Here is a 27,189-nt window from a genome sequence, read left to right as displayed (position 1 = left end):
ATCTTACTTAGAGTAAAGGGGTTTGAGCAGTTTGTACGAGAGCCTAAAATCCTTGGAGGATAGCCCTACAATGACCACATACATCAAGAGAAAGTTTACCACTCCAGCAATGCACAGGTTGGCAAGTATGGTACCATCACTGTACATCAGAGCCCACTCAACATTATTCTTGATAGTACAGTCATTTAAAGGGCCTTCTCACTCCCAACATAAGGTGCCAACTACCCTACACGGCCTACAATGATAAATTTTTTAAAGTATAGTCTCTCCTCGCTAAGGGCACACTCTTCCATAGGGATGACATATTACTTCACACCATCCTTAACCCTCGCCTCAAGGAAGTAGCACAATTTTTATCCACAATCCTAGGGGTTAAGTGCGGCAAGAATTGATCCCTTCTACTCTGCACATTTGTTTTGCTGAGTAGGAAACTAAAGCAAGACTGGATCTAGCACTTAGTCATCTTCTTTACAAAAAACTAGATGGTTTATCGGGCCAAAAATGTATTCCACACTTATTGGCTCAAAAATGTATTCCACACTTATTGGCTATAATCATCAAAAAAGAGCTATAGGAATGAGAAATGAATTTGCCCCAGTCACCAAAACCAATTGAGGAGTTGGACATTCCCTTCTCACCAGTATGGGAGCCGTCACCAACTTCTCCTACTATCACATTGTAAAATGCAGATACCTCGAAAGAAATACCTATTCTGGAGGTTAGAATTGAGGAATTGCCCCACGAGATGCTACAGCTCGGTGCACAACTACAACAAATATATTTCCAACAATAGCAGCAACCAGAGCCTGAGGCAAGATTGGCACCAGTGCCCGAGGCTACATCAGCACCAACACCACCCATCGACGCCATGCCAGTCCATGAGCCATAAGGGGAACTAGTGCCAGATCAACAATATGACTATTGTAACCAAGTGAGTGAAATACAATTGGAACAACCCCCCACAAGTACTACAGAATCATCAGGATGGCTACATGGACACCACTTGTATTTGCAGTATCACCAATCCTCATCACCATTTGTCATTCTCAAACATCAAGCTAGCCAAATGATCCAAATGTCTGAACTGTTCACTAGCTTGGCCAATGAAGAATATGTAAGAGAATTGGATAGACAGAGTGCAACAAAAATCAAAGCCCACTTCCAGGAAATCACCATAGAGGTCAAGGCACTTTGGGCACAAATAGATGAGAAGGAGGTAGAAGAAGTGCACATGAACCAAGCTCTCCAAGCTTAAGAGAAGGCAATGAGGGATGTGACCTCCAACCTCCACCAAAGCCAAACACAACTGACAGCAGTAGTATAAGCAACGGCAATCCTACAGACCTACTATAACTCCTTGACCTCCGCACAAGCTCAGTAGATGGAGGCAGTGGCACAAGCTTGACTCACTCTAATTCACAAAGAAGAAGAGCTCCAAGATATCAAAGACAAGCTTGAAGACATGAAACAGTCTTTGGCAGTACGTGCCTTCAGCATTGATGAGCTTACAAGGTAATGCAAAATCTTAAAGGACCAACTTGCTATCACTAAAGAGGCTAGCACTTCACAAGCACAAGTCTTGGACCAATGGTCTAATACCACTGAAAACATTCCTCAAGAGGCGAAGGTCACCTTGCAAATGAGAAAGCTTAAGGAGGCATATACATCCATCTACCATAAATTCAAAGAAAAAATGGATGAGATGCACTCCCAAAACATAATCATCTCCAAGCTTGAACTCTAATTGCTAGTGCACAACAATGAGGTAATGGAAGACAACACCAATGAAGCCTCACTACAATGCATAACGTTGGTGTACCAAGAGCTTGTGGCTGCTCTACAAGTGGAACATCACCTCTACGCATGAGTGCTTATCCAATGGAAGCAACTCCAAATCACGATCATATCTACTCATCTGATAATCAAATGGGAATGCTCCATAGGGACCAAAACTCTATGCATAATTTTCCAAGACTTGTTTGAAGATGAGAAAAATATCTTCTGCCTGTCTACACATGCCGGGTTTATAGTACTCAGGACGGATGCTTTCATTGCATATGTATGCCTCATGGGTAGTCCTCCCCTCAGGGTTATTGCTAGTTTGTTGCCATTGCTACAAACGTCATCACTATTATTTGCAAGGCATGACATAACTAACGTCCCACCCATGCAGCTGATGATCCCATTGCACCAGCAAAAAGAAGTGTCAAAAGATGACAAGGCATATCTCACATCCAACTTTCCATATCTAACAACTCTCTCTGCCAACCTCATAACCTCACTTACCCTTGATGCTACCACCCTCTTAGCCTTCCTTGAGCTCCATCCTAATATCTATTCTCTCCATCGTCTCTTTGCTCATGCCTCTAACCATTTTCAACTAACCTAACAGTCACAAACTTATGAACCTCTCACACCTAGCTTCTTCCCTTCCCTTGCTAATCTTATCCTCGAGGATTACCAAGCTGCTCAAACCATTTTTCCAGTCCTTCCCCCCTCCCCTTTGCTCCCCCTTCCATAAACTAATACTCTTCCGTATTTCTCCCCCATGTCCCCAGATTCTCTCCCTGCCCCGTCATCACCTCCGACACTACTTATGCTGCCATCAGCATAAAATGACAGTATTTGATTTTGAATATCAGGATTTGGATAATCCAATTCATACTTCCATGCCAAGTTCCAATGATGGGTATGATTTTAATGAGATACCACTTCCCAGTAACCCCATGAAGGAATTTTGGAGCAAATATCTTGATATGAAAACTCAAGGTGGATGGCCCCTGGACAACTTCCCTACTAACCTTCGTCAGCATCAAATTAGTGAAGATTGGATAAGTAAGTTGGATCCACAACCTGATTGGTGCCATCCCAAGCTCTTTGATGTAATCTTCTTGAAACAGTACCTACATCTACCTCCATGTCTCAGAACCCATCCCAAATTCTGTGTAGTTCCACGACGTAAAAAATGGAAAGCCAACATATACACTTTGGATGAAGGTCGCGCCATTAATTGGCCAATGATCGAATCATACTCTGTTGTAGAATGGAATATCCAAGGCATAATGATCTGAGCACTTCAGCAGCATGAGCAAATATTGCATGGCAATATTGATCGATTCCTTCGCCTAAGTGCTATCTTCTGCAAAACATTTGAATACATTCTAGAGGTCCCATGTTACCTCAATAGCCATTTGCCTCCACTCAGTTTCAATCCCAATGAATAGATCGATGCTCAGATTATAAGCTGACTCTATCAAAGAGTCATCTTCTTAGAAGCACGCCATGTATCTCTGTTCGAACAAATGGTGGATACGTATTGCCAAAGACTGTTTGAAAGCGGAAGTCAATGCTGAAGACACGTACTGCCAAAAACTGTTTCATGTCTTTAAGCATGTCTTTACAACCCTAGAGCTCTTCTTCTTTGTGAATTAGAGTGAGTCGAGCTTTTGCCACTGCCTCCATCTGCTGAGCATGTGCAGAGGTCAAGGAGTTATAGTAGGCTCTTTCCCATGGCTTTTGCAGGAAGAGCAGGGTAATCTTAGTATGCAGGGTTCCGAGGCTTTTTGTCACCTACAGATATATCAGGGTTGTCGTTTGTAGTATACGTATAGCTTAGGACCTCGAGTCATATTTTGGTAAGAGCTATAGGCTTAAGTGTGGTAAGCAAACAGAGTACATGCATGTGTGAAAGGAACGTTCATCATCATGATTAAGGTAATGAAGGCTTTCGCCTTCATTGCAGTTTCAAGGTTTAGAAGGAGGTTCCAAGGTTTAGAGAGAGGTTCCAAAGTTTAGAAGAGGTTCAAGGATTAGGAGGAGAGCCAAGGTTTAGGGTAGAGTACACGGTGGAGAACTCGTCTCCCTCGTAGATCATGGAGGTTAAGGGTTGAGGAACTAAGGGTTTAGGGGGAGCATTAGAGTGGGGAAGAAGGTGTAAGAGCATGGGGGAAAGAAGAGAGAGGAGCTAGGAGGAGGAGGAGGAGGAGGAGAAGGAGGGGGGAGAAGGAGAGGAGGAGGAGGGGGGAGGGGGGCGAAGGAGAGGGAGAGGATGGGTTGCAAGGTTGGAGGAGAGGGAAGGAGGAGTTGCAACGTTAGGACATGCTTTTGGACGTGGAGTGCAAGGAAGCATGGATACTTGAGACAATTGCTTGGAATACCAAAGTAGAACTCAACAGAATGCCCCAAAGAGTGTGGGGTTTATTCCATTATGGGGTATTTATACAAGTTGGAGAGCTTCTCTCTCTGCATGTAGAAATTGTAAGGCATTCTCTCTCTACATGTGGAACTTGCATATAGAAGTTGCATGTAGAACTCACATGTTGCATGTTGCATGTAGGAGTTACATGTAGAACTTGCATGTAGGAGTTGCATATAGGAGTTGCATGTAGAACTCACATGTAAGAGTTGCATGTAGAACTCACATGTAGGAGTTGAATGTGAACTCGCATGTAGGAGTTGCATGTAGAACTCGGATGTAGGAATCACAAGTAGAACTAACATGTTGAGAATTCCTAAGAGAGATTATTCCTAGCCTTATGCAAGTACAAGCAAAGCTTTGCCGCTACTCTACACACACATTCTATACTACTAAGTCCATGCTTACAATAATGAGAAAGTTTTTATAGCCAATCCAAAGCATCATGTGTTACATCTTATTGCAATTACTTTATAATTGAAATATAAAAATCACAACTCATAAATCTTAATTATACTACAAAAGCTTTTTAAATTCAATAACAAATGCAACCATTTCATAACCAAGCTACAATGACACCGAAAGCCGAATAAATGACTAAGTGTCAAAACCTAGACAATTAATAATTTAAAGTACAACACAACACACTATTTAAAATTTTTGGACTTGTGTAAAGTCCAATTTGAGAAATGGACTAAAAAACAATCCAAAATTTTTGAATATACTAGTAATGTTGTTTTTTGAACTAGATTTGACAACTCCAAACAAAAGATTTGGTGATTAAGTACTAAGAACATCAATGCATAACCAAATCTCTTATAGAGGTGGTCTACATAAACATCTTCATAACTTCTTATGAATTGAACTACTATCACCTAAGAACATCAATAGATGACCAATTCTCTTCGAAAGGTGGTGTAAATAAACACCTTTATGTATAAGTGGTGTGCAGACACCTTTATGACCATTTCTTTTAGAAAGGTGGTGTACATAAACCCCTTAAAAAGGTAGTGTACATAGATCCTTTTATGTGTAAGTGGTGTACATATACACCTCACTTGGTATTAAAAAACACCCTTAACTATAAAAATACATTGACATAAAGTTTAAAATACACCATTAAGTATAAAATGGACCTCATAAACAATCTTTATACACAATAATGAGAGTAAAGAAATCAAAAAAGTAGTTAACTTTTTATTAGATATTCGCTTTACATAGAAGTTTAAAACTTGCGAAGTTCAAAACTTGTGATTACAAAGCCGTCAGCCATCATGTTCCTCAGTACCAATGTCCTCAATGCTAGGCCCTTGACTACCAGGGTCCTGACTAATAGGCTGCTCTAAGACAACATCAATGTCCTCAATGCGCCCTTGACTACAAGGGTCCTGACTAATAGGTTGCTCTAAGACTGGAGTCTCAGTAGCAAGGTCCTCAGTAGTTTGCTCTTCAGTTCCAAGCACCTAACTAGTATACTGCTCTAAAGTCTCATGTCCAAGTTCTTGGTGAGTAGGGTCCTGGCTACTAGATTCCTAACTAGTAGGCTGTTCTGGAGTCTGTAAGGTCATGGTTGAAGAACCATCTATGCCTCCTGGTAACTCCTCCTGGTCATGCTTTGCCTTATCCATACCTTCTTTGGGTAAGGCTTCCTTGCTTGGTCCACTTGCATGTGCTTCACCCAAGATCAAAGGTGCCTTCCTCACTTTTAATTTCAAGGGAAGTGCTTGCACCTCTTTAGCCTTACCTTTTCCTATGACGTGCTGTACTACTTCTTGCTACCGCAAGCCTTCCCGTATGATGAGTGGAATCTCCTTGACTCTAGTTGATAATTGATTACCCTTATTCTTTGTGTGGATTTCTTCTTGGCGTAAGTCATCGGATGCAGAGCTTTCATCCTCATCATCACCTAAGCTAGAATCATCACCCTCATACTCACTACCCTCTTCTTCGATATTTTCCTCACTACCCTCTTCTTTGACATTTTCCTCTTCAAAGAAGGTAGTGCAACTGTAATATGTGTCAAAGAACTCAATCTGATGGGGGGTATCAATGACATTTACATTTCTACCTTGGCATAGCAATTTCTCAGTAGCAAAACCCATTCGATACAATGCTACTTCCCACCCATCATTCAGTAAATTCTTTGTCATCTCTAGTATCACATCAGGATCCATCGGCTTTTTGTAATCCACCATTGCTGCATCAAGTTTAACCTTATTGTCCTCAAAGTAATGAAGCTTGAGAGTCCTTAAAGGAATTTCGATTAGATTGCCACCACCCTTGGATAAGAAGCACATCAAGAAAGGCTGCAAGACTTGAATGGCAGTGCCTTCCAAGACAGTCATATGATTGCATAGGACTATACCATGGTATACTTTTGAAAGTAAATACCCAAATGCAAATGTCAAACTCGCATACAAGGCATCCCTTTGTGATTCTGTCATGAACAGGACCAACGTTGATCTTTTCTAACCTACCATAGGACCTTCTATGATAAACCGCATAAGTTCAACTATCCGTGACACTGCAAGGTCTTGCAATTCATCTATGAAAAATACGCATGGCTTCTTCCAAGCATGACCGCTCATTGTTATGAAATGCTCTGTATCAATGCCATTGATGTGTGCAAATTTTGTATCATTCTCTGATAGCAAGATATCATAGGAGAAGCTGAATGGAGAACCATCATCTAAACGACCAATTGCTCTACCTTGGGCAGTGGACTGCATGGCCTTTTTCTTGATGTCCATATATTCTGTCTCAACAACCTTTGGCATTTTAGCTCTTAGATCGTTTGTTGGTGTGGCATCTGCATCCATTGAAGCCAACCACTTTCTAGCCCATGTCTTATCAAGGAGTTGACTTAGGCTAAGTGCTTTCTTCTTATCCATATTAATTGACTTGCTAGCTAACTCATCATCAAATTTCAATAAAAACAATAGTGCCGAGAGAGCAGCCTCTCTTCATTCGGGTGACCACTTCATCCAAGTTGCTATGCTTGCTCTTCTTTCCAAAGAAGCAGTCACCGCTTAGGATCTTCTTGCATACTTCTTCTATTATTGCATCTAGAACAAACCTTAATGCTCTCCACCAAACAATAGACATTGGTTTCATTATTTCTTTCCTCTAAGTTGCAGTGTGCTCTAGTGCCTCAAAGGATATCTTTCTTATTTCATATGCTTGGCAAACATCCACCTTGCTCTAAAACACTGAGTCCTCGCAGAAGACAATGCAAGTAACATCCCTGTATCTTGCAATGGCAGTGTTCAGATCCTTTACCTCAACCTTATTACTTGGTATGCCTTGCGTATTGCTTACAATACCTTTCAAGCATCTATAGAACTGAATCCTCTTTGCCATGTACTCAGATGTAGGTCTCTTACCCTTCACTGTTTGTGGCTTTCCACAGCCCACCCATAACTCCTTTGCCTTTATCAGGATCTCAGAAAGAGAAGAGCTTTTTTTCAACCTAAATGGAGTAGAATTCAGCTTTTCTGATTCTAGAATGTACTTTGAGTCATCGTTAAATATGCATACATGACAAATGACCTGTTGAAACTTTTCCATCCACTCAATCCGTGGCAAGTTTCCTTTTCTTCCCTCATCAAGGGCGATCCTGCAAGCTTCACAAAAGTGTTGCCTAGCAATGGGCTCAAACTTGTATCTTTCCAAGAATCTATTCTTTGCCAGCATGTATCTCTTCTCAATGTCAGTCCCATATTGGCTTTGGTACAAAGACTCTCCATGAACAAAGTCACTCCTTCTAAAGTTCTCAAAAGCATCAAGAAAGTCCAAGCGCTTTTGAAATGTGACATCATGCAATGTAGGATCATCTTCTTGAAGTCTCTTAAGCACCATAGGATGAAGAGTGATATTAGTGGCAATTGGAGTTCTTGTTTTCCTCGTATCTTCATACAATTTGTGTGCAAATGTCATATCTAGCTTTCTTTGATTTGTGAACAACGAAGCGTGACAATAAGCATTGTGGCCACGCTGAATTGTGAAAATCCCCAAATTTACCCCTCATTCTCTGGAGGATGTAAGTCTGCCACACTTATAGAAAAGTTTGCGAGACTTGTATCTTCTTCTTGCGGATCCTCCTGATCATTACTATCCAATTTTTCGCTCGGTTTTAAATAACCTGCACTTGAATGATCTGCATGTGAAGTAAGAGTTATTTTTGCTCCCTTTCTGGGAATAGCTGTGGAACTTGAATCTGCTAGGAGCATGGCATAAAGTAGCAATATTCATGCAGTCATACCCCACAGTAAAATGAACTTGTAGAAAGGAAAAGCAGGCATATTGGAGAGGTATCTCGTGCCATGCTCAATGAAAAAGACCTGCCAGATTATTATTGGGCTGAAGCAGTTGCTACAACAATATACATAATGAATAGGACTCCCATTGCAGCAATACATGGCATGATGCAAGAGGAGAGGTATACTAGTAGGAAACCAGATATTTCGAGGATATTTCTCATTTGAAAGTTTTTGGTTGCATTGCCTATGTTCATGTGCCAGATGAGTTGAGATCCAAGTTGGATCCAAAAGCTAAGAAGTGCATCTTTATTGGTTATTCTCTGTAGCAGAAAGGGTATAGATGCTATAACCCTTCTACTCATAAGTTTACAGTGAGCAGAGATGTTTTTTATGAGATGAGTAGCTGGTATAAACCAATAAATGTGATTGATGATGTAGATGCACAAAATGGTAATGCTGCACAAAATTCACAACAACAATCACAAAATATTAGTGGATCTGTAGTGTCCTCTAGCAGTGGTTCATATACTTTGCCATGGACCAGGCAGATTGAGATCAAGAGAATCTCCTCAAAGCAATGTAGATAGTGGTATGCAAGTATCACAAAAGGGAAAAGAGAAAGTAGTTCAGCCCATGGTTGATGTGAATGCAGGTCACTCTTATGTGGATGGTGAATCCAGTGGCTCAAAACAGAGCCTTGATGATGAGTTGGGTATTCCTTCTGTTGTTACACCTGGAGTAAGGAAGACAAGGGATGTTTTGAGAGCACTTGGTAGTGAGCCTATTTTGCACAGGTCTACCAGAGTTAAGTATCCTATGGATAGGCTGAAATATGATGGATTTACAGCCATTCACTATGCCTATACGGTCAAAGTGATGCATGAACCAGAACCCACTTCTTTTGAGCAAGCCATGGGAAAAGAAAAATGGGAGAAAGCCATGGATGAAGAAATGGATGCCTTGGAAGCAAATGCTACATGGGAATTGGTGCCTTTACCTAAAGACAAGAATGCAATTGGCTACAAGTGGGTCTATAAGGTGAAGCACAATGCAGATGGTTCTGTGAATAGATACAAGGCAAGATTAGTTGTGAAAGGGTATGCATAGACATATGGCATTAATTATGAAGAAACATTCAGTCCGGTTGCAAGGATGGCAACCATAAGAGCAATCATTGCTATGGCTGCATCAAAGGGATGGTCTTTACATCAGATGGATGTAAAGAATGCCTTCTTGCATGGTGATTTGCGAGAACATGTCTATATGGAGCAGCCACCAGGTTATGTGCACACTGTTCATCCTGAGTTTGTTTGCAGGTTGAAGAAATCCTTGTATGGCTTGAAGCAAGCACCCAGAGCATGGTCTGACAAGATCTTATCACTATGACCATGCTCGTTAGCTAGCCGCAGCACCTGATAGTCTGGCAGGAGTTGTAGAGGGCAGTGTGGTAGGGAGGATAGTGGACATTCTTTTGATTCAGGAGCACATGCTTTCAGCATCAGACATCAGACAACGACACCACCTTCTCCCTAGGAGAGGTCCAGAGAAGTGGTCCCTCGCAGCAGGACAGGGGTTTACATCTCAATCTCACAGACTTTGGCTCTAGAGGTCTACAATTAGGGTGAGCTCATCCCATAGTTTGGACAAGAGTTCGGATGGGAGAGCCTAGGATTGGGATCTTGAACGTGTATGCCCCAACATAAAGACAGCATCGCTCAGCCTTTTAGAGGAAACTGTCAGAGTGTCTTTCAGATGTAGACTCCTGGATTGTTGGAGGGGACTTCAATAACCTAGAGTTTGGGGAAGACAAGCAGCACTGCCTTCTCTGAGATGCCAACAGAGCGTAACACCTAGGAGCGATTCATTTTCATGATCAGTGGTAGAGACCTGTGGTGAGAGCTAGATTTCAACAGGACACCTGACAGACTCCTCTTCCCCTTCGAACAGAGGAGACGTGATGGACTGCTTGAGAGACTAGACCGTTTTTATTTTGACTCTATAGGATTCTAGCAAGTACCACGATGTCAACCCACTTTCTAGTAGTACTTCACTTAGATCATCCCCATCGAGGTCTCCCCCAGAAGGGGGTTTGCATTCCAGAGAACCTCCTATAGGACGAGGAGATCTGATAGGTCATGGCAAGGATTTAGGAGCAGTTAGACGACACCATGCAAGGGCTAGACTGCAAGAGTGGCCGATGCGATTCAAAGGAGCAGTGAGGAGTTGCAGGCTTATACCCTTAGGTGGAGGAGGACTCTTCAAGAGTGCAAGCGGGGCTTTGAGGAGAGACCTCGCCTCCATAGAGCGGCTCAGGGAGCAAGACCCAGGTTCTCAGTGGCTTGGTGACAGGTTCGAAAGCGCTCGCCTTGAGCTTCAGGACACAGAGATTTGGCGGGCTGAGTTCTCCTATCACTCCTCCCGAGCCGGGTGAGTACAACAGGGGGACACAATGACGAAGCATTATTTCTAGACCATTGGGCCTTGCTCAGTAGGCACACAGCTACAATGTCTCTAAGATCCATAGAGCATCATGCATACTAACCTATAGGAGATTTTAGACTAGACCACAGGTTTTTACAACTAGCTCTTTCAGATGGAGAGGATGACTCCAGCTGGTCTTGTGGCCCAAGAGGTGGTTTGGGATCACGTTCCAATTACTTAGTCTTGCATGATTTATGCAGCAGACTTGAGGAGCCTTTCACGGGCCAGCAGCATGGTCGGCCAAAACTGACCAGCTAGTCGGTTGTGCTAGCCCAAGGTTGAGGTTGGCTGGTTCCTAGCTCTAGGAAGCCCTCAATGCTCTCTCGACCCAGAAGTGTCCTGGTGAGAGGATGGCTTGACTCCACAGCGGCCTTCTTTTGAAACTTCTAGGAGATTATCTCCACCCCTTTCAAATTAGCTTGCCAGGAGATATTTGACACAAGCTCCGGGGGTGGATTTTTTTGATCCCAAAAGGGGGAGATAGGTCAGACATTCGATAGTGGAGACGGATCACTTTACTTGATACTGCATACAAGATCCTCGCCAAGGTCTTGAGCTTGCAGTTACAGCCCCATCTTATCAACATCATCCACGACACGCAAACGGGGTTCGTCTAGGAGCGCAACATCCTAAACAACATCTTCACATTCTGGGAGGCAGTGGATTGGTCCAGGGAGGAGTCACAGCCGCTAGCCATCCTTCTCTTGGATTTTGAGAAGGCCTATGACAAGGTGGAATGGTCCTTCTTGGGGGGTACTATGCGGAGATTGGCTTTCTCAAATAGATTGGTTTGAGGAGTTTCTGTGCTTTATGTGGGGAGCTCTAGTCAGATCCTTATCGGTGGACACATTGGTGAGGCCTTTCCTCTCTCACATGGTCCACCAGGGCTGCCCACTGGCTCCCTTCCTCTTCTTGTTTGTGGCGGAAGTTTTGGGCTATTACTTGAGATCACAGGTGGCAAGCCTCACAAGGTTGAGGCTCCCAATAAGACAGGAGGAGGAGCTGCTTGACTCAGAGTTTGCAAATGAATGGCCTTGTATATTGAGGGCACCACAACGAGTTTAGAGAGAGTTAGGGGCTGGCTATTTACTGCGAGGCCTCAGATGCACAAATCAACTGGACAAAATCCATAGTTTCTTTCACAAGCTTTGAGGAGACACAAGATATTCATGAGTGGGGAAGTGACTTTGGCTTTAGATGGATACTGCAGGGCCAGACAGTGAGATGCCTCAGATGCCAAGTTGGTATTGACATTACAATAGAGCAGCAGATCATCTTGGTCCTTGAGATTGTTCGACGTAAGCTTCTCTATTGGAGCTTACCCAAACTCTCCCTAGCAAGTCATGCCTTAGTAGCAAACCAAGTCCTCCTTGCCACAGCCTGTATATCGCCTCTTGCTAGTGCTTTCACAGAGGATGCATTGGGCAACTCCGATGGTTGGTTCGAAACTTCCTTTTGGTAGGTTCGGATAGCACGAGCAATACTAGAGCCCGAGTCGTTTGGCAGCGGGGTGATCATGCCGTAGGCACTAGGAGGCTTGGGTATCATTGATTCAGAGATGCAGGGCAGAGCCCTCCTGGGCACGTTGGTTGGAAGCTTCTCTTATAGCAATGAGGGCTTCTAAGGAACACCCCACGCACTAGGGGACAGTGGAAGCCTTCACACAGATGGATCTTCTCAGAGGCCCCCCTTACAGGGAAGGGTTCCCCCTTGATGAGGAGCCTCCACAGGGTCTGGTAGCAAGGGGTTGTCTTATTCATGCTCTGCCCAAATGCAGAGAGGAGTTTGAGCAACCCCTTATGTGGAACCCAGAGATCAAAGATCAGGAGGAGTGTATGCTCGGGCAGTGGACTCACATTAGTTGGGCACAGTGGGATAGTGGTCTAGTCGGGTCTTTTGGCCGCTGGAGTAGATTACCCATGGAGGCAGAGGCGAGGCTTGATGCTATAGTGCATTTGCGAGGGGCAGGGCAGTAGATGAGAGAGATTGACCTAGCCATTCCTGAGTCTTGGTGGGAGGGACTTCGCATATGAAGGGACAACAAATGGTTGGGGCAGTGTTCTTGGACTAGTGTCCCCTTGAGGATGTCGATGCAGTGAGGCTGCATGCACCCCATCTTCTTCCATGTAGGACCTAGAGGCCTACTTCAGCCATTCACTGAGAGAGACCCTGAGATGGATGAGAGTCTTGATGGGATTCACTGGCAGATGATCAGAGTGTGGTGGGACATTTGGGGAAGGAGTGGCACATTGACCCTCCCAGTACCTCAGAGCAGGATGCCCCCAAATGGTGCCTTTGGCTATGGGAGTGTATACCCTTGGGATCCGAGTGAGTGGTTGTGGTAGGCCTTCCAGGGGCAGCCTAGCCGGGTAGGTGGATGAGGTGCCCTTCTTTTCCTACACCACACGGATTGATAGGAGGCTTTAGATGGACTCGTTGAGGTGGAACCCTTCGAGGGAGAGGCATTGGGTGACTTAGAGAGTGCCTCGAGATGTTAGTTCCAAGTTTTGGACGTGGTTTTGGTCTAGTTTGCGGCCAAGGAAGATATCCTACTTCTTCTGGCTAGCTTGCCCATTGGACCATGGTTGGAACAGATGCGAGTGGAGGGGCAGTGCCATTGTTACTCTGATGGTCTCTTGGAGCCTGTGGAGTTGTCGTAGTGCAACAAGGATTTGGATGGGAGTCCTCATGAGGTCACAGATAGTTGGATCTTGAAGTACATTCAAGAATACATTGCTGTCACATTTGATGATAGTGATTTTTTCTTTACACTAAATGGGAAGATATTGAGAAGGAAACTCAAAGAAACATTAATGCTCGACAAATGGAAGCCTCCTTGTAATTTGGCCATTCATACTGGTATTGAATAAATGTAACAGTTTTAGAAGTGTGATGTCATTTGTATTGGCAATGAGTATATACTTAAAATTAGTAGTTTCTAAATTGTGTTGTAATAGTTTTGAATGTTATAGTTTTTGAAGTATGTTGTAATAGCTTTTGAATAAATGTAATAGTTTTGGAAGTGTCTTATAATAGTTTTTGAATAAATGTATTAGTTTTTATTAAGTGTCATGTCATTTGTACTAACACAATAAAATTAGTACTTTTTTAGTTCATAATTTATGGATTCTATGCAATGAGGCCACATTATCTTTTTGAATCTTTAAAACATTGATTGCTTTTGGCAATAGTGTTGTGCTAAAATATCCTCATGATTTATAGTATCTAATCAAGGTGATGGATTTGAACTATATCTATTAAAAAATAAGCCAATGTATTACTTTGTCCAATATTTTATTACCTAAATTGTAGTAGACTTTTAAGGGTCTCTTTAAAGAGTTTGAAGTCAATTATATAAAGGGCCATAGGTATGAACATAGCCTTTACTGTGCTCACCTCCTAGACACAACCTCTCCTTGCTCTTGCCATCCTCCACAAAGTTCCAATGGCCACACCCCATGAGGCATACCATGCCTTCGTTGCTTCTACTCATTATTCGAGTAGAGAGGCAGAGTTGTATGAGATTTTTGATCACAAGATAGCTATCATTGGCATAGTCCACAAGCACTTGGATCTTTCAAAGATGTGGTAGACTACATCAGAGAGAAAATTAAGCCTCACATGATCTGGCTAGACATAGATAGAGTAGAATGGGTTCCCATCGATCTCATCATCGAATGTCACCAGGATGATAGTGTTTTTAGGCATAAGTTGTAGAGAATTTGTAAATCCCTTGGCCCAAAAAATTTTACAAGAATTTCAAAGGATGAAGACTTAGATCTACAAGCGGGTTCTATAGGAATCCGTTTTGTATCTTTGGAAATAGTCCATTGTGTAATTCTTCTAGAAATCAAGGACACAAATGCACCTCCATTCATCAAGGTAGAGCCACCTCTTCTTCTAGTAGTAGAGAAAGATGTTGAAGTTGAAGAGAATCTCAATGTAGAAGTGGAGCACACGACAAAGGTGGCTATGGTGCCCACAAAAATAGGCAGAACATCATCCATCGGACAACCACCAGAAGAGGACGAAGAGGAGGAAGGTATGACGGATGAGGTTTTGATGCAAACCCTTCGTATCTTTTGATAGCAAATAGATAATATATGTTTTTGATTGACATCCAATACATCAAAAAGTTGAGAGAAGATGAAGTAATAGGGAGACTCTCCGCTTGGAAGAGTAGTATCAACTTAGGCTACCTAGATGAGGGGTTGGATATGTGCACAAATTTGGCACCTACAAACACTTTGGAGCATCCGATCTTGACTGTGTGGGAGGAAATGCATGACTCTAGTAATGCATTTCCTCCAAGAAGATTGGAGGCAGAGAGGGAGCAGAAACACCAGAGAGTTAAGACCACTACCCGTCCAATAATTGATGAGATCAAAAGCTATATTAATATTTCTCAACCAAGATATGACAAAAAAGATGCTTCCCACATTGTAAGTTCATGATAGGATAGTACATGGGAATGTTCCATCGCCATAGCCTAGTGTGCTTCCATACTTCATTCTCTCCTTATGGGAAGGAGGAGATGATAAAGTGCAAGGCACTTTCAAAGCTAGTCTCCTTTGTGCATTTACCTCCATTTACACGTAGGTGTATTTTGGTGAGGTAAGATTTAGCACTTTTCACTTTTGGAGAGAGACTAGCATGAAGACTTATTGCGGCCACTGCTTTGGGTGCTTTGGCAGCTGTTTATAATGCCACAAAACTTGTAGAAACATTCATAAAAACCACCGCCGTGTCATCTCAGAGAAGTGCAGCAATATTAGCTCAAGCAATGCAAGAAAAACTTTTGTAAAAAGTGTATCTATTGGAGTATACAAGAAATATTGTATATACATATCAAAGTTTAATATATACTTCTCTTTTTTCCCAGATTGTGTATTTTGTAATATCATTGATTATGTTGATTTTTTGTGCTCATTGTAAACAAGTAGTATACACCATGGGGGATGCTTCCCCCAAAAGAAATTCCTAAAAAAATGCCCCAAAAGGGGGCATGTGCATACAAGCACGAATTTGAGGGCATTTCTTTTTTTTTGGGGGGGCGAAGCATCACCCTAATACACCATGGGGGATCCTTCCCCCAAAAATAATTTCATAAAATTCCATTAGAGGGGGTATGTGCATGGTGCAGGCGTGACTTTGGGCCAAACAGGGATCCCTGTTTGGCCAAATTTTGTGCCTGCATGCACATACCCCTTTGGGGAAATTTTTTGAAAAATGTTTTTGGGGGATGCATCCCTCATAGTTTACAAGCACTAAATAATTCAAAGTATGGATATTTTGATGCTAAATTTTTCATGCCCTTGTTTGGGCCTTTTTTTTGAAAACTTTCTTTGATGTGGAAGTCCTAATTTCACTAAGAACATACTAATTTGCCCAAAATATTATTAACAAATTAAAAAAATTCAAAGAGAAGATTAAATTATTGCACGAACACTTTGCGCAAATCCAAATTATTAACAAGAATTACAATGTCCAAAGGTATTGTATTACTAGAAGATGTTTACAACCATCTTTGCACAAATTGCTTTTGACAACCAAAATTGGTGTCCATAGACAATTCAACAATAGAAAATCTCTAAATGATACACCAAACTATCTATGACCTCTAATCCACTTGCCAGCTGCATGTCTTTTGTCATGATCGTAACCCTCTTGGCATGGATTGTGCACAAGTTCGTGTCCTAAGAAGGGATACCAGAGCCATTTCTATTGCCTATTGTAAGGCAGCCAATCTGATTGATTGAATATGATAATCATCCCTATAGTATTGCAGAATCCATTTGACCAATCGAGCGAATGAAGCTCTCTTGATTCAAGGCTCTACACTCTTTTGATACTTCCTGGTCTCAAAAAGCACCTTCATTACAAGCTTTCTATGGTGCCTTAATCTAGGGACTCCTCCACCTCCACCACCTCCACCTCCACCTCCACCTCCACTGCACTTTGGCCCATTCTTCCAATCTGTGTCTTTTGCGCTCTTGTTCTTCTGGTCTGCTTTCTGGCTATTGAGGTGCCTTGGGTTGATTCACCTCTTGTTGCTTCACCTCTAGCTATCTCTAAGGGTTTGATTGTTCCTCATGATCTCCTGCTTCATTGTTTGTGTGTTCATCACTTTTTTACATCTCCTCCTGCTCTTGTTGCCTCTTTCATCTATCTTTGATCATTACATTCCATACATGGACTGGGATTGGGAGTCTTGTTCTTGAATGAATCGGCCTTCCAATCTTTTCTATTCTTCCCATATCGGTGATGGTGGGGCTATGGTAGATGTGAAGGTAGGAAGGAATGTACTAGTACAGTGATAGGAAGGAATGTACTAGGAAGGAATGCCATATCGATGATGGTGGGGCTATGGTAGATGTGAAGGTAGGAAGGAATGTACTAGTACAAGAGAGTACAGTGGTACTGAGATAATCAAGGTATTTGAATTTATATAGAGGTACATTTATTTTGCATGTCATTATTAATTACCTCTCCCCGCCCCCCTCTTTCTCATCGGTCGCCCTCTCAAAACTCAAACTTAAACTCCCTCAAACCAAGAAAGATAGGGAAAAGGCCTCACTTGTGTGCCCACTAATGATCACCTGACTAGAGCTCCTACATAAAGAGTTGAGACTCCTTTGATCCACCTCTCCCAAAAGCCCAATTTGTGCATAATGAGAGTGATCTCAATGGAAGCAAGATAGAAGAGGGTGAGAGAGAGACAAATAGACAGACAGAAGAGAGCCACACACATTTTGGTGGGTGTAGAACACCCTAATCTTCTATGTCATCCCAGTACCTCCTTGATGACATAGTACTTGACCTCAATGTGTTTGGTCTTTGCATGAAAAATAGATTTTGTGCTAGCTAAATAGAACTCATGGAATCACTATGCAATGTCGGTACACCTGTATGAATCTTTAAATCTCACACTAGTCGATCAAGCCATATAGCCTCCTTGCAACCCTTTGTGGCTACAACACATGATCGGCCTCTGTGGTAGACAAGTCAACACACTTCTATGCATGCGACATCCATGGCACTGCACCACCTGCAAAGGTAAACACATAACTAGAAGTGGATCTCCTGCTATCCATAGCCTTGCATAGTCTGAATCTATTTACCCAAGTACACACATCTCTCCTCTACCAAAGTAGATACACATCTCCTTGGTACCCTTCATGTACCTCATGATGCACTTAACTACCTCCCAATGCCTCTTTCCTTGATTAGCTACATATTGGAGCTAACAACTCCCACTGCAAATGCAATGTCTGATCTAGTATTCCCAATGGGAAGTAACATGGAATGAAGCACTAAAAAGCATCAAACCAAGAGCTAGTCGGGGTTTCTCAAATAGCTCTTTACCGAGTGGTTTGGTAAATATGTCTGCAACATTCTCTTTGCTATCACAATGCTGCACCAACCATTTCTTCATTCAGTTTGCCATTCTGGCTTGTCTACTACATCTTCGAAGTACATTGGCTCTTCTGTAGCCATGATGGTAGTCATAAGAGCATAGTTAGCGGTTTCAACCTAAATTGCTTTGCCTTTGTGAGCATATGTCAATCTGGTTGGAGGTCTGCTTTCCTAGTAGATCGTCTGAGCTGTTGTGGGTCTGCCTGAGGTGTTTCTGGCCATTCTTGTTCTTCTTCATCAACCTTTTCTGTAGATGACTGTGAAGTTGATGCTTCTATCTCCTATGTGTTTGAGGTTTTCCATTATAATTCCTCATCAAAGATTACATCTCTGGATATAATGACCTTGTGGTTGATGGGATCATACAACTTGTATGCTTTGCTTTCTTCACTGAAGCCAACCATGATGCATTTGTGTGACTTCGCATCCAATGTCCTGTGATGATCATCATGTATGTGGGAATTTACTATGCAACCAAAAATGCAGAGATGCCCAATGTGTGGCTTATGTCCAGTGAATGCTTCATAAGGAGTCATACCCTGTATCGGATAGGTAGGAAGCCGATTAAGCAAATAGTTTGCTGTGGCTATTGCTTCTGCCCAATACTGATTCGGAAGAGGCTTTTCACTAAGCATTGGTCTAGCACTGTCTGCTAAAGTCCCATTCTTCCTTTCAGCTCTTGCATTCTGCTGAGGAGTATGTTCAGAGTTCACACTCAACATCATGTGATCACGTGTGCATAGCACCATCATGTGATCATATGTGCATAGCACTAACCTTATAGAGTGCTATAAAGGAAAGGGTTAGATCCCCTAACCCTAACCCTAAATGGGTTTGTATATATTCTACATTTTCATCTAAATCTAGCATACAATTAGTCATTTGTGGTGTGCTCTCTAGCTGTGCCCTCTCTCCTCATCTCCACTCTTCTCCTCTCCCCTCTTCATATTTTGTCATGGTATCAAAGCTCCCTTGCCTTCCACTGAGGCATTGCAATCCATATGCGAGAGTATGAGAGAGTGTGATAGTTTGAGAGATCAAGTTCTCTCTTTCATGTGAGAAAAATTCCATTGAGTGATAGAGAATTTCCGTTGACTCATTTGAAAGAATTTCCGTTCATTGGTTTATTCATTTCGAGAGAGAGATTTCTTCCTCTTCCATTGAGATAACTTCACTTTCATTCTAAGAGAGATCACTTTCTTCTTGAAAGAATTCATTTTGAGAGATTTCCATCCATTCATTCTCAGAGAGAGAGAGAGAGAGAGAGAGAGAGATTCATTAAGAGACAGCATCTGCATTAGCCTTGACAATGCTGAGAGAGAGGTCTCAGATCTTGTTCTTTGGGAGCTTCTCTATCTAAGCTAAGCTCTTAAGCTAAGCCTCTCCAACAAGTCTCATTCGATGACTGACAGCCCCTCTAAGCCACATCCAAGGCTTCTCTGTATCACCCAAGGACTCTGCAACTCACAGCATACCCAAGGCAGACGAGGCTTGATGAAGGAGATCATCGTCTCCAAGGCGGCTCACAAAGAGAGCTTATACAACGATGACCAACACCTCCATAACACAGCTTGAGGACCTAGCGGCCTCCTCAACCTCAACAAAGCGACTCCTCCACAAAATCCATATGCTTGTTGATAGCCTGATCAAATTGTAGTAGTAGCCGCCAGCTCCAACGACGAGCTTCTCCATCGAACAACAGCTTTTCCACAACACCTGCTCGCAGTCACCAAATGGCTCCTTCAACATCAACAACCCTTAGAGACTCTCTGACAACATCTCCTAGCTACTCTCGACTTTTGCCTCCAACATGTAACAAATGGCATCAACACGGGATACCAACAGCGCTCCGCCTCTAGTAGTGTCCTCCCTCAACCTACACTCGACCTCCTTGCATAGCTAGCCATCACCAACAATGAGACAGCTCCAAACTCCGTCATCTTCGATGCCTTGAAGCTCCAAGCAAACAAGGTGGCTGAAGACCATCAACGAAGCCATGGGTCTCCAAGCTAGGCTCCAACGCAAATGATGGAGAAGGACGAGATCTCGAGATTCCGTCGGCATATTGTATAGATTTTGATCACCATTCTATTGACACGTGGCACGATATCACTTCCCTAGACTTGGTCTACAGTCTGCCATGTGGTAGCCCTTATCTACCAAGTCACATCGGGTGCCACATCATCAACCTCATCCATAGTGACACATCAACTGCCACGGTGGTAGCCACATCATCATTGACTACCACATCAGCAATCTAATCACTTGCTACATCAACAAGCCACATCATTGTGCCACATCACCCCTACCAGCTCAACTACCACATCATCAGAGACACGTCAGCTACCACATCATCTGCCATGTCATCAGTGACACATCACCTACCACATCATCTACCATGTCAGCATTACCACATCATCTACTGACATCGTCATCTGTGCCACTCAGTAGTGCCACCTCAGTTGTCCAGTTAGCACACTGACCCTCATGCCTCCTCTATCCAAAGGAAAAGTGAAGGCTGCAAAAGGAGGCTGCATGAGCTCTACCTCCCTCCAGGGGTCTCTACCATTGATTGCAAAAATGGCTGCTCCCAAGTGCTCCTCACTGCTATAGGCATCTCAGAGAAAGAACCACCTCCTTGCTTGTCCTCCCCAAACTCTAGGTTATTGAAGTCACCTCCAACAATCCAAGGGTCAATGTGTGGAAGGCACTCTATCAGCCACCTCCAAAAATCCATGCGATGCTATCTACAAGCGGGTGCATACAAGTTCAAGATCTATCCTAGATTGGCCCACTGCCATCCAAAGTGCTCGACCTGTGATGAGATCACGCTGATCAAAGACTTTCAAGGCCATTTACTAGGAGACTAAGATGTAGAGCCCTCCTACATACTGCAGGGCACCAAACTCTTGGTCCCTCCCTGAGGAGTAGTCAATAGAGCGAGCGAGAAAAAGTGAGCGGGCCCAAAAAAGCGAGCGATCTTTTCCACAATCCCTTATAGAGGTAGCCAACATAGCTCTATGAAATCCACTATTTCGGAAGAATCTCCAAAATGAAACTTAGCCTACTTTCCATATTTGGGAGAGTAAAGCAAGTTGATAATATATTATAATTATCTTGATAATGTAACTTGGACTTGGTAGCATAGGAGAGACTAAAGCAACTAACACTTTTCCAACAACTCAATTCTCATATCCTTCAGTGATTCTGTTGATGATGACTTGCGCAATTTATTGATATTTCATAGTCCCTCATATGGCTGCAAGTTGTATATTCATGCCTATGAGTCTCACTATATACGCATGTCAAAAGCTTTTATTGATTTGCTTTCTCTTCATCAAGATCCTAGGTATTCATTTGCCTCATATAAAGTTGCAAACATATCTCATGCCTTTTTTAATGTTTTCATTGTATTTGACTATCCAAGCACAACATCTTGTACATTTTGCTTTCTCAAATGGTAATTGTATTTGTCCTTCCTATCCCATTTAAATTGTGCATGTGAAATACATTGTGTCTATGAAATACATGTTTCTTGTAGTTGACATGATTTGGGTGTCAAATGACCTGTATACAAACCCGATGTCAAAAAGTGATGTTTTGGACTAACAGTACAAGAAAAGATACAAAATTGATTAGAATTATCTCAATAATGTAACTTCCAATATGTGTCATTAGTAATCAAAAGAAAGTGAAGTGTCACTTCAAAACGTGAGATTGCATCACATACAAAACAATTCTTCTGCATTCAAAATGGGTTTTATTTTCCTACAATCAAAAAATCCACATTGCTTGAAATTATACTTAATAACATTAATACCACTTCACCCATATGTGGGAGAACCCGTGTCATTTGAAAGCATAGGAATGCATAATACATAGAGAAATATTACCACATTACTGTTAGCTCACCCATATGTCAAGAAACCCAAGTGTCATTTGAAAGCATAGGGTTTCATAATACATAGAGCAATATTAGCATATTCAAAATGGGACTTCTTTTCATAAGTATCACCAAGCTCTCATCAAAATGGTCTCTTAAATCATATTCTACTCATCTTGACACTCATCATCAACAAAGTAAATGCGAGCTCGTGGCCTATCTGAATGCCTCTCATCATATCTTCTTTCAGTTGACATGAATTTTGCCATTTCTTCTGCATAGCATGGTAACAAACTACAATCAAACATACATTTGAAACCATAGTAAGTCAAAACGTTAAAGACACAATAATAACAATCCAAAAATATCCAAACGTTATTAAAGAAAGATCTAAGTTCAGTACCATACTAATCATCATATGGATTTGTGATGGGGTCCACTCTATCTTCATCCCCATCGCCATCATGCTCTGACCTCACCCGTTTCCCGGAATGTTCTGCTACAAGTGGCTCAACAATGGTAGCCATAATACTGCTATCTGAATCAAAAGAAAAACAAGGTCTACCAGTAGCCTGACAAGCACGCATGAGAGGAGCTGTGCCACAACGCATCTCCAAAACCAATCCTCCTGAAACACATAAGAGTGACAAAAGGCACCCAACAAAGTAGCAACATCGCTCAAGTCCACCTCGAGCCATCTGAGAAGACATAAGCACTATTGTCCTCTCACTGAGAGGCACATAGTGAGTCCATAAATCAGATAGCAGATCAATGGAAAGGTTTTGAAATAGTGGAACACTCTCTTCCAAATAAATTGATGGAGTCTTCTTAGCTCTACGTACTAGAGCCAACATAGATGACTACATCTGTGAATCATGCATAGAGAACCACATACCAAAGAATGACCTTAGCCAACAAGTATCATAGCATGAAAGACTACATGTGACCACACATATGGAACACAAATGAAATATATGATTTTACCATCAAAACCTAGCATGCATACTACATGTAACATGGCATCTATCAATCCCACATAAAGTAACACATTAAAAAGTTCATGAATGTAGCATTACAACACACCATGCATGGAATTGTAGCATACCTTAAGAGTTATACCATGGTATTTACAGTATCCATGTGGAAGCTTGTCATGAATGACTACACGTCTGACAACTTCCAAGCCTTGAATAAATGCAAAGCGCTCCATCCACGAAATACAGTGTCCTACAATCAAATGACACTATCTCATACAAGAAAAATGGGAATAGAGGACATATAACAACAATAGTGCTAGATATTGAACCTTACCTACCATAGGACATATAACTGCCAGCCAACCATTATCTGATAATGAAGCTGCTGCAACGGCAAGCCCATAATGCACATGGTCCTCCAATAAGAGGTTCCAAACTGGGATGGGTTCTCTCTCAAATCCAGTGGGAAAGTCAACCAATATAAAATCCACAGCCCACTTAATCTTCTTACCCAACCACATGTAGTCTCAATCAGGGCTAACTACATTCATGAAAAACTCATGCAAAATAGCATACTTTTCATTTTTCTTGGACTGTGAAAAGTCCATGCCCATGGTTATGTAATCACCCACCATACAAGCATATAATGGAGTGATACCACAAGTCGATAGACTATCCGGTGACTGTGCCTTATGAAATACATAATGTTGTACTAACTTTGTGATAGATTGTGAACCTACATGGAAAATTTATATCAAACACAACCAAAGGAAATTTTGAAACACCGATAGCAAGAACAAAAAATAACTAGAACCTTACTTGCATGCTCCATTTGATCCTTATCTTGCCTTGGTGGACTAGATGGCTCCTCATCTAAATGGATAGGAAAGAATAACGTTAGTATACTATTCCAAACCCTCATCATAAACAATATTAGAAACTCAACATGTATGTATATTTCTTACCTTTCTTTTGAGCTTGTTCTTGTTTTTGTGCTTGTGTTTTTGTTTTTCTAGAGCTTCCCCCCATTTTATCCTTACTTTCTTCAATGTCCTTAGATGAAGCATATTTCTTGTGAAAGTCTGTCTCACATACCAAGACTTGTCCCTTGGGGAAGTCTATCCACCAAGGACAATTTGCAAGTTCCCATTGAGAGTGATTGTGCATGCCAAGAGGATACATACAAGCAGCATGACCAATTTCCACCCAACTCTTGCACAAATTTGGAATCTCTAAGATCTTTCTCTCTCTTACCAAATGAGCAAGATACCTACAAATCAACAATCACTAATTATTTGGACCTCCTATATAAAGAAAGGTTCACAAAAAAATTGAGACAAATAAAAATGATTGTCAAGTTCAATGTTGTTATAAGCTTCATAAAACAAATAGAAAAGCACCATAATGAAAACTAAAAGGGACCAACCTGTAGACAACCTTGTGAGCAGCCATGTCCAACTCAGAGAGACCGTCTGCTTTCTTTCCTCCCTTACTCTCAATCTTTGAATCCTTTGATCGTAGAGCTAAGAACAAATGCTTTCTTCCTTCTAATTTTATGTCCTCCATGTACTGTTGCATTGTGTAATCTTTTGGTGTCTCCAAAGGAACGCCCATGGTTGTTACAATCCTCAAGTCATCAAAACTTTCAAAGCCTGGGTCTCTACTTTCTCAAGAAATATCTCTCTATTAATCCATCTACACAAGTGAAAAACAAAGTATTTACACAACTAAGACTTATGGCACTTCTATAATACATACAAACACTGCAAAATAAGTTTATTTATGAAAGGAACAACTCACCCTCTATACTCCACATCCCCCACAGGCATGAAATACATATCCCTCATTGGTTTGGTAGTCTCCAACAAGGAAAGAAAAATGATTTTTTTCTCCAATCTCAAATCAGACTTTGCTATGAGTTGCAGCTTCTCCAAAGTTACACAAGAGTCCAGACCATCAAATCGCAAGGCAAATAACTTTTCCAACTAGGCCTCACCCAAGCCTGGATCTATGCAATTCAAAACCTATCCAAGAATTGCATGTTAGATGCATAAAATGATTTAAAAATGTAACAACAAGAAGAATTAAACTCTCACCTTTCCCATCCTGTCAGCAATTCTCTTTTGAATCAGGACGCGTTGCTTTCCTTCAGCTTCTGTTCTTTAGTCTATAGGCATCTTTGTGGATATCTTATCAATTGCTTTTTTAAGCTCTGTATTGTACTCAACCTACACAGAAGATTTCCTTTTATAGAAAGAAAAGGAATGAAAGAGAATAAGTACCAAGAGAAGTGTAGCATTAAACCTAAAAGACCAATCTTGCAAGATAGCCTCTTGTCAATGGAAACCAGGGTCTTTTTCCTTTACTCTCATGAGCCCTCCAATTCTCTATGGATTTTACTTCATTAGGAGACAATGATTTCATAAATATCGTAGGATCACACTCACAAATGTTGTGTGCATTTATGAGTGTGTCTCGGAGGCTAGGTTTGACGATAGCATGCTCATTCATACTACAAGATACATCAAAAGATTAGTTCGTTTGTACAAAATAAAAATAATGAAGGTAAAGAATTATACAACACAAGATAATGAAAGAAAAAAAGGTATCAAAGTACTTACAAATTCATGCGCTGTAGGCCAGCCAATAGAGCAATCTCACTTATTTTTCTAGGATCAATTATCATGCAAACCACTCTTATGTGTCGTTTTTTGTTTGTAGGAAAGATATCCTTTATAACACTCATCCAAGCAGTAGTCCTATGATTTCCCTCCCAAACAAAAAACTTCTACCAAAAAAGACAGCGCGCCATTTTGAAGCAAAAGACATCTAAATGCCACCCCACTGAAAGCCTATTATGAAGCTTAAAAGAGGCCAATTTTGATGCTTGGGATACTGAAATGGACAGTGCGTTGACGCACTGCCCATTTTGGTGTCACAAGCATTAAAATTTCCTTCTTTACTCAAATATGAAGGTGGTACATGAAAGATACAATGGAGGATTTTAGATGCCCTTTTCCATTGAAATGGACAGCATGTCAACACGCTGTCCATTTCAATGGAAAGGGTATCCAAAATGCTCCTACAAATGCTTAACACCATGGCTCTTCCAAATGCTTAAGGACTCACTAGGGAGGTCTTGGAAGATTGAAAAATTGGAGGATGAGGATGTGAGGAGAAGAAGGATTCACAATTTCGAAATCAATTTGAGGTGCATAGACAAAAATCGATGAAAGTTTTTTAAGTTTTTAGTATACCCCCAATGCTTTTTAGTATACCTCCTTTGACATGATTCTGATCTACTATCCATGAGAAAGGGCAGTGCCTCCTTTCTCATGAAAAGTAGATCAAAATCAGAGACGCGTTGCCCTTTCTCATGGAAAGTAGATCAAAGAGGACCCAATGATTTTGATCTACTTTCCATGAGAAAGGGCAGCGCATAGTATTATCCCAATGCTTTTTAGTATACCTCCTTTGACATGATTCTAATCTACTTTCCATGAGAAAGGATAGTGCATCAATGCGTTGCCCTTTCTCATGGAAAGTAGATCAAAAAAAGAGATGATTTGATCTACTTTCCATGAGAAAGGGCAGTGCATCAAAAGGGCAGCGCGTTGTCTCATGGAAAGTAGATAAAAAAAAGAGATGATTTTGATCTACTTTCCACGGGCTACCCTTTCTCATGGAAAGTCGATCAAAAAAAGGATGTGTGTAGCTTGATTGTTGTGAAGCTTGGAATTCCTAAAAACAAAAGCGTGGGCGAGGAGCGTGTACCTTGGCGGGAGAGAAGGTGGAGCGTGGAAGGAGATCAAGGGAAGATCAAGAGGCCAACGATGACTACCAACGACAACTACCAACAACGACGACTACAGCGGGGGATGCAATGCTCAATGCCATAGCCTTGCTCGCTGATGGAAGATGTAGACAGGGAAAAACATCCCCCCGAACATGCAGGCTAGAAGGAGCAAGGAATGGCCC

The 27,189-nt window shown here is 41.8% G+C and overlaps 1 long non-coding RNA gene across 1 annotated transcript; it reads right to left on the bottom strand.

Annotated features, from left to right (window-relative positions):
- Window positions 1–23,887: 23,887 nt before the first annotated feature.
- LOC147896165 (uncharacterized) lies at window positions 23,888–24,232 on the bottom strand. The gene is made up of 3 exons (XR_015541882.1): window positions 24,177–24,232; window positions 24,031–24,084; window positions 23,888–23,947 (listed from the first exon to the last, which is right to left on the bottom strand). It is a non-coding gene; the product is annotated as an uncharacterized LOC147896165 (long non-coding RNA).
- Window positions 24,233–27,189: the final 2,957 nt, after the last annotated feature.

This window comes from Dipteris shenzhenensis, chromosome 12, assembly GCF_047967505.1.
Source record: "Dipteris shenzhenensis isolate YYH24624 ecotype China chromosome 12, Dip_SZ_1.0, whole genome shotgun sequence".
Taxonomy (NCBI): Eukaryota; Viridiplantae; Streptophyta; class Polypodiopsida; order Gleicheniales; family Dipteridaceae; genus Dipteris; species Dipteris shenzhenensis.
This window is presented reverse-complemented; position numbering and strand designations above follow the sequence as displayed.